This window comes from Macaca nemestrina, chromosome 10 (assembly GCF_043159975.1).
Source record: "Macaca nemestrina isolate mMacNem1 chromosome 10, mMacNem.hap1, whole genome shotgun sequence".
In the NCBI taxonomy this organism is placed as follows: Eukaryota; Metazoa; Chordata; class Mammalia; order Primates; family Cercopithecidae; genus Macaca; species Macaca nemestrina.
In genome coordinates, this window is record NC_092134.1 from 63,220,322 (window position 1) to 63,231,369 (window position 11,048).

The following is an 11,048-nucleotide window of genomic DNA, read 5'->3' on the forward strand; positions in this document are numbered from 1 at the left end:
ATTGAGCAAAAGAAGACACAAAAGAATGTAGTACCTACAAATCCATTTGTTCGAATCTCTAGAAAAAATCTCAAATATACTGACAGAAAGCAGATCTGTGGTTGCCAGGGCCATGACTGGGGTCTCCCTGCAATCAGTGAACTACAGCGGTGACAGGAATGTTCTGTATCTGAATGATGGTGATGGTTAAACGGGTATATAAGTTTGTGAAAACTCATTTAAAAAGGACACTTAAATGGGTACCTTGTATTATGTGTAAACTTCCTTGGCAAGGTTGATTTAAAAATAAAAATGGAATTAGTTCCTATGGATATTTAAAAATAATAAGCCCTGCATGAAAACTTGCCCTAGATCAACACTAAAAACTAAGCCCGGTCTGAATTTCACTATAAAAGTGAAAGCCTCTAGAAGTATGCTTGAACAAGAACAGTACAACGAAAAAATCAGGAGGTTATGAAGTCAAAGACCTGACTCTGGATCTTACTGGGTAGCTTATATGACCTGGAAGAACTTAATTACCAGTTATGTGGTAGAACCTACCTTATTTACTCAACTGTAAAATGGGAAAAACTCAGCTAACCTCATGTAACAACTGTGAAGAGTATATACAAGGTATATTTTACTCTAAGTAAAAATGTCCTTACGGTAGCTTAGCAAAGTCTTGCCTCATTTGCCTCTGACCTTTTCTGTACCCATCTACCATTCTCTTCCTTTCCCACTACATTCTAGGCACACAGACTTCTTTGCAATTTTTTAATCATAAGACATCAAGAATACATCTCTCAGGTTTTTTCTTCTTTGTTATTGTCCCTTCCTGAAAGCCCTTTCTCCTGAATAAGCGCGGGATTGCTCCCTCACCACAGGCTCACTCCTTGAGGGAAAATCAGTGGGAAAGGACTTCCCTGACCAGCTTATTTAAATCTGCACCTCATACACACTCCACACTTTCTCTTAGTTTCTTTTCCTCCTTATCCTTACCACCATCTGTCAGACTATATGTATCTATATAGATTTTATTTGGTACACTGCTATATTCTTTTGGAATAGCACTTGGGGCACATAGTAGGAGTTAAATAAATATTTGCCAAATTAATGAATAAATGAGTAATATAAAGAAAGTATCTAATACAATACCTAAATGTTGTCTTTGCCTACTTCCCACAAGCAAAATACTATTTTCAAATACATCCACAGATATCAAAATGATTTTGAAGCCCTCCAGAAAACATAAGCTTAAGAAAATACTGAAAATACAATCTGATTTTAGCATTTAACATAACGTCTTAACCTACATTTTCATTGTTGATACAGTAAATTAAATTAGGCAAAAATTCTTTTAAACTTTTTCACTGTAAGTTTATCCAGTTTAAACCTCTTGGAGATCAATTTTGATATGGTACTTCTGTATATTAACCCTGTCTCATAATCGTGTGATATACTATTTGCTTTTTTTTCCCAGGAAGTACGGAATAATGCTTGGGAGGGGACCACAGACAGGACTATAACATATTACTCTTATTTTGTCTTTATGCTTATTAGTAAGAATGAAAAACATAAACAGAAAACGTGAAAATAGAAGTGAATATAAAATATTCCCTCTTCAGAGAAAAAGCCAAAAAATACAAGTTTTAAAATTATCAGTTTCTAACTTTGAAATTTAGAACTTTTTTTAAACACAACCATACGCAGTGTTAGTGACAGTAAATTAAAAAACACAGTTTACACAGAGTTGGAGAGAATGTAAACTGGCACAGCTTTGCTGTAAGAAAAAAAGCAACTGAATATTAAAAGCTTTGGAAGATAACCTTTCATACACCCAACATATTTATATTTGTTAGGCCCTGTATGAGGTTTCAAATATACATTAATGAACTAGACTGAACTTGTCCCTACTCATGATCTAGTGGGGGAATGAAAGACAAAATTTTTTAGCATAATAGTTAATTACAATAGATGCTAGGTGAGAAGAGTCTACTTAAGAAAAGGGTAGTTGGGGAAAGACTCTGAGAGTATCCTGTATACTATCGGATGTGCTAAATGCTGTAAATATGTTGTCATTTACTCCTTCCAACCTCTGAGGTAAGTATCATTATTATACCTGTTCTTACGGAAAGAATACTAAGGCTTGAAAAGTAATTTGACTAAGGACACAGCAATTGGCTAAGCATTGGACCTGCTTACCTCCAAAATTCATATATTTTGAAATGATTGTACTTACAGAAATTTCTTCTAAAGAAATAAATGTACAAACGATTCAGGTACAAGAATGTTCATCACAGTGCTATTTGTAAAAGTAAAAAGTCAAAATAAAATGTTCAATCATACACAATCACTAAATCAGTTATGCTCTGGCCATTAAGAATCTTATTTTGGATAAATATATGACACTGGAAAATGCTTATGGTGTCAGTTTTGTTTTTTGTTTTCAATACAGGTTCCAAATTAGCATGTATACTCCAATTTCTTCATCACAAAAATGCAAACTTTCGTGGATATCTCTGAGGGACTTTTTCTCCCCTCTTTATTACAACTCTCCAGCATTTTCACATCCCCCTATATTACCTTAATAATCAGAGAGAAAAATGAGAGACTGTAGAGCTTACAAACACATGTATACAAAGGAAATGACAATGTTTGCATCAGTTAACAATGGTCCTCTAGGTTGTAGGCTTGGAAGTGATTTTTTATTTTCTTCTCTCACTAATCTTTCCTTTCTACTTTTTCTATAATAAGCATATGCTATTACTACTTTTTTTTTTTTTTTTTAAACCACAGGTCTCCTTCAGCAGAACCTCACATTTAATTCACTCCATATAAAAATTTAAAAACCAGTAAATAACAGTATTACTTCCTTGGTATGCTGTAATAATACATATCAATATACAAGAATCTAAAATTATAAAACAGGTAAGTTATAGAGAAATTTTCTATTACAAAAGAATCTTCTCTTAAAAAAAATTTACCCCAGAATCCCAAGTTGAAGTTCCCAAAGTAAATAAAAACTTCTCAAATCATTAATTTGAATCAGATGTTCAAAATCAAAGGAATTAAATACTCTTTTTCTGAGCCAATTGATAAATCCGAAACTATTCTGAAATAGTGTTAAGTGACAGAAAAGCAAAAATAATCTTTGCCTTGTCTTGATATTTTAGCATGTACATTTTTGGTACAAGGCTGGAATATATAATTAAAAATAAAAGCCTTCTTCATCATATAGCTTAGGATATAAATTATTCTGAGGAATGAATTCCCTACTTTTAGTTAATTCCAGTGAAATAAGCAAAGAGCCTTAGATATTGAAAACTTTATTCTAAAGTGTGGTAATAATCTTCTAATAGTAAACCTAACAGTTAACTGAGTATCTGATGCCCGAGTATTTTGCTGTGCCTGACAATTATTATTAAAACTATCAAAATTATAAGGGGGCATATCTTGACCAGAATCTGTAGATCTTCTAGAAGTTCATATGTTTTATATCACAAGGATAAGTTTTATAAATAAGTTTTAGATATGAGTCCTTTGCTCAATTTTAAATTATTTGCCTTAGTTAATATGAAAGAATGGAAGAGCAAACTAACCGAGTAAAGATTTAGGGTAGCTGTATTCCAGTTTCTAAAGTTTTAATATATGTTTTTAGAAGAAAAAAGTATTTTGCTTGTAAGTGGCTTTATTACGGTACACGATTAAATAATCAGCACACCTAACAAATATTTAATGTCAGTAACTAGATTTTACAAGGATGATAGTAAAAGCAATGCCTTTTCCTACAATGCACAACAGTCATTTTCCAAATTCATTACTCTGTGATTCACTTTCCTTGCTTTGCTACTGCAGCTATTTAGTACTATTCTGCTTGCCTTATATGGTCTTTACTTTTAATGTTTCAAAAGGCTCAGTACCCAAGAGATCTTACAGATTTAAGGGACAAAGAACAGTGTAAGTTATTCATACACATTATATGCACAAGAATACACAAGAGTTTCCAACTACTGCACTGACATTCTCAATGCTCTAATTATAAATTACAAATGATTTTCAAAAAATAGACATGATGTTCACGAAAAATATGCTTGGCTAACAATGATAAAGGACACAAATACAGTTACAAAAATGGGAATACCCCAAAGATTATCATGATGTTTTACCCTAATGATACAGGAGTTAAGATGAAGTAAATTTCCTGCTATAGATACATACAGAAAGCATCAGGACCTCAGCATGCAAAAATATTCAATTAACTGGCCTGCTCTGATGAACACAGCAGAATCATTCTTTACCACTCCCACAATCTTTCCAAACTCCTTTCTCCCAAAGTCCAATAAGCCAGTTGTCTTTTTCTTTTTTCTGAGATGGAGTCTAGCTCTGTCACCTAGGCTGGTGCACACTGGCATGATGTCAACTCATTGCAACCTCTGCCTCCCAGGTTCAAGCGATTCTCTCGCCACAGCCTCCCAAGTATCTGGGATTAGACACGCGTGCCACCACGCCTGGCTAATTTTTTGTATTTTTAGTAGAGACAGGGTTTTCCATTTTGGCCAGGCTGATCTTGAACTTCTGACCTAAGTGATCCACCTGCCTCGGCCTCCCAAAGTGCTGGGATTACAGGAATGAGCTACTGCACCTGTCCTAATAAGCCAGGTATCTACTTAAATAAAAATGCATAAAGGGCAAAGCACCCAAATGCAGCAGCATCACAAGATAAAAATGAATGAATCATTCAATCAATCATACAACTTAAGAAACTACAGTAGTTCTCCCCTTATCCGCGGTTTCTTCTTCCTCAGTTTCAGTTATTCATGGTGAACCACAGTCCAAAAATATTACACGGAAAATTCCAGAAATAATTCATATATTTTAAATTAGGCACCATTCTGAGGAGTGTGATGAAATTTTGTGACATCCCGCTCCATACCACCTGGGACATGATATCCTTGCTACATATGCTACCCACCCCTTAGTCACGTTAGTAACTATCTTGGTTATCAGACTGACAGATCACAAAAAATACAAGTACAGTACAAGAGGTGTTTTGAGAGACAGATCACATTTGCTTAACTTTTTTACAGTATATAATTATTCTTTTTTTTTTTTTGAGACAGAGTCTCGCTGTGTCCCCCAGGCTGGAGTACAGTGGCTCGATCTTGGCTCACTGCAAACTCCGCCTCCCAGGTTCAGGCAATTCTCCTGCCTCCGCCTCCCAAGTAGCTGGGACTACAGGCGCGTGCCACCAATCCTGGTTAATTTTTGTATTTTAGTAGAGGCGGGGTTTCATCGTGCTAGCCAGGATGGTCTTGATCTCCTGACCTTGTGATCCACCCACCTTGGCCTCCCAAAGTGCTGGGACTACAGGCGTGAGCCACTGCGCCCGGCCTATTTTATTATTAGCTATTGTTACTCATCTCTTATTGTACCTAATGTACAAGTTAAACTTTATCATAGGTATGTATGCAGGGGGAATAGTACATATAAGGTTCAGTGCTATCCGTAGTTTCAGGCATCCACTGGGGTCTTAGAATATATTTCCCCTTGAATTAAGGGGAGACTACTATACTAGTTTATACTAGTTTCACTACAATGACTAATAATCAGGAATAATTATCATGATACTTTTTTGACATGCTCTACAGTTAAACACTTTTGCTTTCATTATCTGAGTTGTCATCAGCAACACTGGGAGGTATAAATTATCAAACAGCTGAGGCTCTTCAATACTAATTGATTTTACCAGGCACACAGCTAGTAAGTTCATAGAGCCCAGACTGGAACCCATCATCTGAATCCAAGTGTGAAGTCTTTCCAAAATAATGTATTATCTGCTCATTAAAGATGAGCACATACTCAATGGTACAATTATCAACTTTCAAAAAAATAAATGGTACGTGCTGTTTCTTCTGAACTTCCAGAATTTTTGCAATATTTGCTCTACATAAAGGAAATGGCATGGGAACCAACACCAGTAAATACCTACTGTCAGGAGTTTTACAGGATCTTATTAAAACCCACTTAAATACACTTAAGCAAAGAAGATATTTTATTAATTTTAAGGAAGAAAACAGGCATAGAGGAAAAACTGCTACAGGTAACTAACTCTGCATTATTCAGGTTGTAAAAGGTAGACACTGTCTGTCTGAATCCTAACCCATTAGATTTATCCCACTTAACAAACGAATTATTAAATGCCTATTATGTGCCCTGTGCTTTGCCAAGTGCTGCAGACAATGTGAAGATTTATTTATGTTACTCAAAATATTACACATCTTACTTCACAGAAGGTCATTTAAACAAAATTCCTGGTAGGAAAAACATGTTTAGACTCTAAAAGCAAGACTGCATTCTTGTTTACATTTACAAATCTGATACAAAAAAGAGTATAGTGCACTCTGTGAAATAAATTGTGGCTAATTCTCATACGTCTCAGAAGCTCCTCTTTAACCTAACAAGTCCCACTCCAAAACGAAAACAAACAAAAAATTCACAAAAACCTTTAATCCTTACATCAGTCCTACTGGGTAAGTATTGTTATTTATCTACATTTTTCTTTGTTTTTATTTATTTTTAATCTACATTTTTCAAATGAGAAAACTGAAGTATAGGGAGGATAAGTCACATAGCCAATTGAAAACAGTACAATGGTGATTCCATTTCAGGCTGGTTAGTTCCAGACATTATGGACATCATGTAAAATTTCAGAATATAACTCTTTTTAACAGCAGATAGACCAGCTCCATTTTATTCAGTCAAAAGTGAACTAAATAGACAATTAGGCTACGTGGGCAGCTCTACATGCCATAGTTGAACCATTAACTTTTGCTATGATAAAATAGTATATAATGCATACAATAAAAGCAGCAATTTAGGTCAGTAATCCCAGCACTTTGGGAAGACGAGGCAGGCAGATGGCTTGAGCGCAGGAGCTCAAGACCACCCTGGGCAACATGGAGGAACCCTGTCTCTACAAAAGATGCAAAAATTAGCCGGGCATGGTGGCGTGCGTCTGTAGTCCCAGCTACTCGGGAGGCTTAGGTGGGAGGATTGATTAAGCCCAGGAGGTCAAGGCTGCAGTGCACTGTGATCATGCTGCTGCATTCCAGCCTGGGTGACAAAGTGAGACGTGTCTCAAAAATAAAAATAAAAATAAAAATAATAATTTGCTGAAACTACATTCTCAGAGAAGCAATTCTTTTTCTTTAAAAATATTAATTTAGGATTTGTTTTTGCACGTCAATTAACAAATAATGCTAGCAACCTAATACAACCAAGTGTTATATGTATAGTATTTTGAGAAACACACAAACAAGTATATATAAAATAAGCACTTCTAGTAATATAATATAAATATCAGCTCCTATGTAGGGATTTTATCACTGATTCAGATTTTCTTCATATTTTTCCAATTTATCTAAGAATGTTAAATCTCCTGTCTAACACATTACGTCAGATGATAATACTCAAACTTTGCCTGCCCCAAAACGTTTGTAAAAATTCCATCCCAGTAATGGAAAAACCTTGAACAGTAGGCATTCATTTATATGTATAACAAACAAGTTCTCTAAAAGAAACTACAGAGTTTCAAAGTCATACAGTTCTTAACAAATAAAAATCCTGCTTATATGAATACAAAGTACTCAATTTGTTTAATGGAGAGAAAATAATCTTTCAAAAATGTCACAAATACACACCATTAAGCTATAATTTTCATTGTAAATCGACTGTGGAATCTAAACTTTCCCCTGAAACACAAATCTGTTTATCAATCTCATTGGCTATTATTTTTTCCAATGGTTAATGGTTCCCTCATCACATAAAAGATAAGACCTCTCATACTGTGGCTACTTCATTCCTTCAACTAACATCTCCTATGAGGTCCCAGAATTCTGTCAAGGGCTATGGAGGATTACCTTGCCATTCTCCAAATCCAGAATATTTTCCCAAGATTTGTGCATTTACAAGGCTGATACCCTCCCCTCCTCCACCTAGTTAACTACAAAGCACCCTTCAGAACCCAGTTCACTTACCACCTCCTTGAAGCCAACTCATTAACTCCCTGAAACAAGGTTACTGCACTCTAGGATGTTTCTACAGTATGACAAAAATTTAACTTGAGGAATTATGCAGTGCAACTATAATAGTGCACAGCACATAGTAACATTTATTGGACTGTACAAGGAAATCTAATTAAACATGAAAATCATTACTAATTTCTGAGAAAAGTATAGGTTTGATTATTCTACATAAACACATGAATTAAGGAAAGTTTTCAGTTTGCTTTCCCATGTCATTTTCCAGTACTCCAGACAGACCACCCCCCAACCCCCACAATTCATCTGATGTAGAAAACAATTTCAAGGCACCTTAATAAAAAATAATCCCTCCTCCCTATTGCTCTTTATAAAACTTATTACAGATTACTGGGTCCACCATGGTATTTTCAGAAGTTGAAAGACACAGATTATTATGCTTTAATCATCTCTTCTCCCCTTTAGAGCTTACCCCCATTTATGCAGAAAGCACTAAGTAATTGTTGATGAAATTTCTTATCTTTAAACATGCAAAACTTGACCCTATCTCAGGGCCTTCTATTCCTTCTGTCTGGAAAAGCATTCAACCACATTTCTGCATGGCTTACACCTTTCTCTGTTTCTGCTCAAATGATACCTCCACAGAAGTCTTCTCTCATCACCCTACTTAATCTCTTTTTTTCCATTTCTAATCAAGTGCTGTACTTTTATCCCCCTTTATTTTTTCCTAAGTTACCACTAGCTGAAATTATATTTATTTGTTTACTGTCTGTCTCCTCCTCCAGAATGTTAGGTTAATGAAGGTGGAGACTTGTCTGAATCACCATCATATATCCAATAACAATGTCGAGCAGAGACTAAACACTTAAATTACTACAGGATTTACTTGAAAACATCTAGAGTGCTAACATATAACCAGCAGAGCCTAAACTTTAAATTTAATTTAATAAACAATTTCTATCCAAACTCTACTAAAAAACAGCTAAATTACACGAGTTTCGCATGTGCAGGGAATAGAAAAAGAACTTTTAAAATACACAGAATTTTACTGTTGGAAGTGAGTTTGGCAATCAAGCACAGAGATTTTCAAACTATGATATGAAACACCTTAGTGTTTCACTAATTTGTGCTTCACAAATTCATTTAAGCATTGGATTACAATTTTTTTACACACATACATCCATTTTAGGATGAGTGATATACACACACAAGTGCATTGTATACCAAACTTAAACAGTTTAAAGACTATCTCATACTGGTCAAAGGATACAAATTTCAGTGAGATAGGGGGAATAACTTAAAGAGATGTATTGTACAACATGGTGACTATAGTTAAGAATAATGTATTGTCTTTTTGAAAATTGTGAAGGATGTTTTTGCACCTTCAAAAATAAGTATGTGAGGTAAATCATGTGTTAATTACCTTGATTTAGCTGCTCCACAATGTATATATATTTTAAAACATGATGTTGTACACAATAAATATACAAAATGTTAATATGTCAAAAAAAAAAAAAAGACTATCTCAGATGTCAGGTTAACCAGTTTGGCTGTATTAAATAAAGTTTGGCCTGACATACTTATAAATATACCTAGAATTTCTCATAAGCATAGATTAGAAAGATTATGGCTCCAATTTTTCGTCTAATTTCAGGCCAGACATGTTCACTCCCATAAAAACTACACCCCTAAAGCATTACTTTGTCCAGTAATCTGTTCAGCATATGACTACCTCAGAATAATGGTGCAATAGTATGTAAAATGTAGCATCAATGATATGTTATAACCTATTCACATTATAACAAACTATTTGCTTTCAAGTTTTTAATGTTTCTCAATGAATGTTTATAATTTTTAAAAATGAGCAGCTGTTGTATATTGCCAGAAAGTCAAGCTTGAAACAAAAATTTCCTACTGCTGCTTGTCTTTCAAACTTCTGTATCAATTCGATTAAATATCTAGGATCTGCAAGATGATCAGATGCAAACAAAAATAAATCTTCCATCAACACCTATTTTATTTAATAAATCACGATTTTCTCTATAAAGTAGCGTTAAAATAAACGAGAAAGAAATTAGACTCTAAGTACAGTCTGAAGACGAAAATGGCCTTCATAATTCCCAACTTCTAATTTTCTTATTGACCAAAATAGCTTGTTTATAAACATAAATGTTAAGTTTTAAACTTATTTTAAATAATATATATAAAATTAAGATAATGAAAGTCCTCTCTGCAAGCTGTAAAACATTTTTAAAATATTAAGTAGCAAAGCCAAAAGTAGTCAGGTGCTTGGAATGGCACAGTAAACCTAATATTTTATTTTACTGACCTATGAAAGATTCTTACAAGCAGAAAACTAAATACAAAATTTACATGCAGGATAGGCATTATAATTTACAAAGTAGAAAATAATACAAAAGCACATTCTTGCCAGATATGACACAAAACCAAATGTTCCTCTCTCAAACACATTGTATTACATAATCAGTCATTACGTTTTGTCCAGATGCTAATACAAACTGGAGCTGTTACAACATCTGAATACACAAATGGAAAAATAGTATATCAATATGTTTGAAAAACAAGCAAGTCTACTCACTGTTACCTAAATTGCCAGGACACACAATTTTCTCTCACTCATTTATCATTAGTTTTTACTAAGTTTTTACTAAAACTTAGTAAAAACTTAATAAATGTGCATTTTCATCTACTCACATATAAGGAAAGACATTCCCATTCAGAAAAGGCAGAGAAAGGATTGGTGTCTTGAGTACTGGATCATATTCCCTTTTTAAAAATATATACTCTGTATCTTTAGCAGCTCTTAGTCACTAAAAGGTCTCTGGAACATATACAGGCAATTAAGACATAATATTCCTAAAATCATTATCAATATTAGCATATCTACTAAAATGATATTCTGGGAGTCATCTATCCTGTTTTGATTTCAACATCTCTAAAATGGGCACAAAACTGGCTCACAAGCTCTTAAACAAACCTGTAAAGGCCAGATGTTTCTCAAAATCGCCG

The 11,048-nt window shown here is 34.2% G+C and overlaps 1 protein-coding gene across 2 annotated transcripts in view; it reads right to left on the minus strand.

The window, feature by feature from the left end:
- LOC105473383 (CCR4-NOT transcription complex subunit 2) overlaps positions 1 to 11,048 on the minus strand; it is a 109,140-nt gene that overhangs the window by 92,990 nt on the left and 5,102 nt on the right. The window lies entirely within an intron of this gene.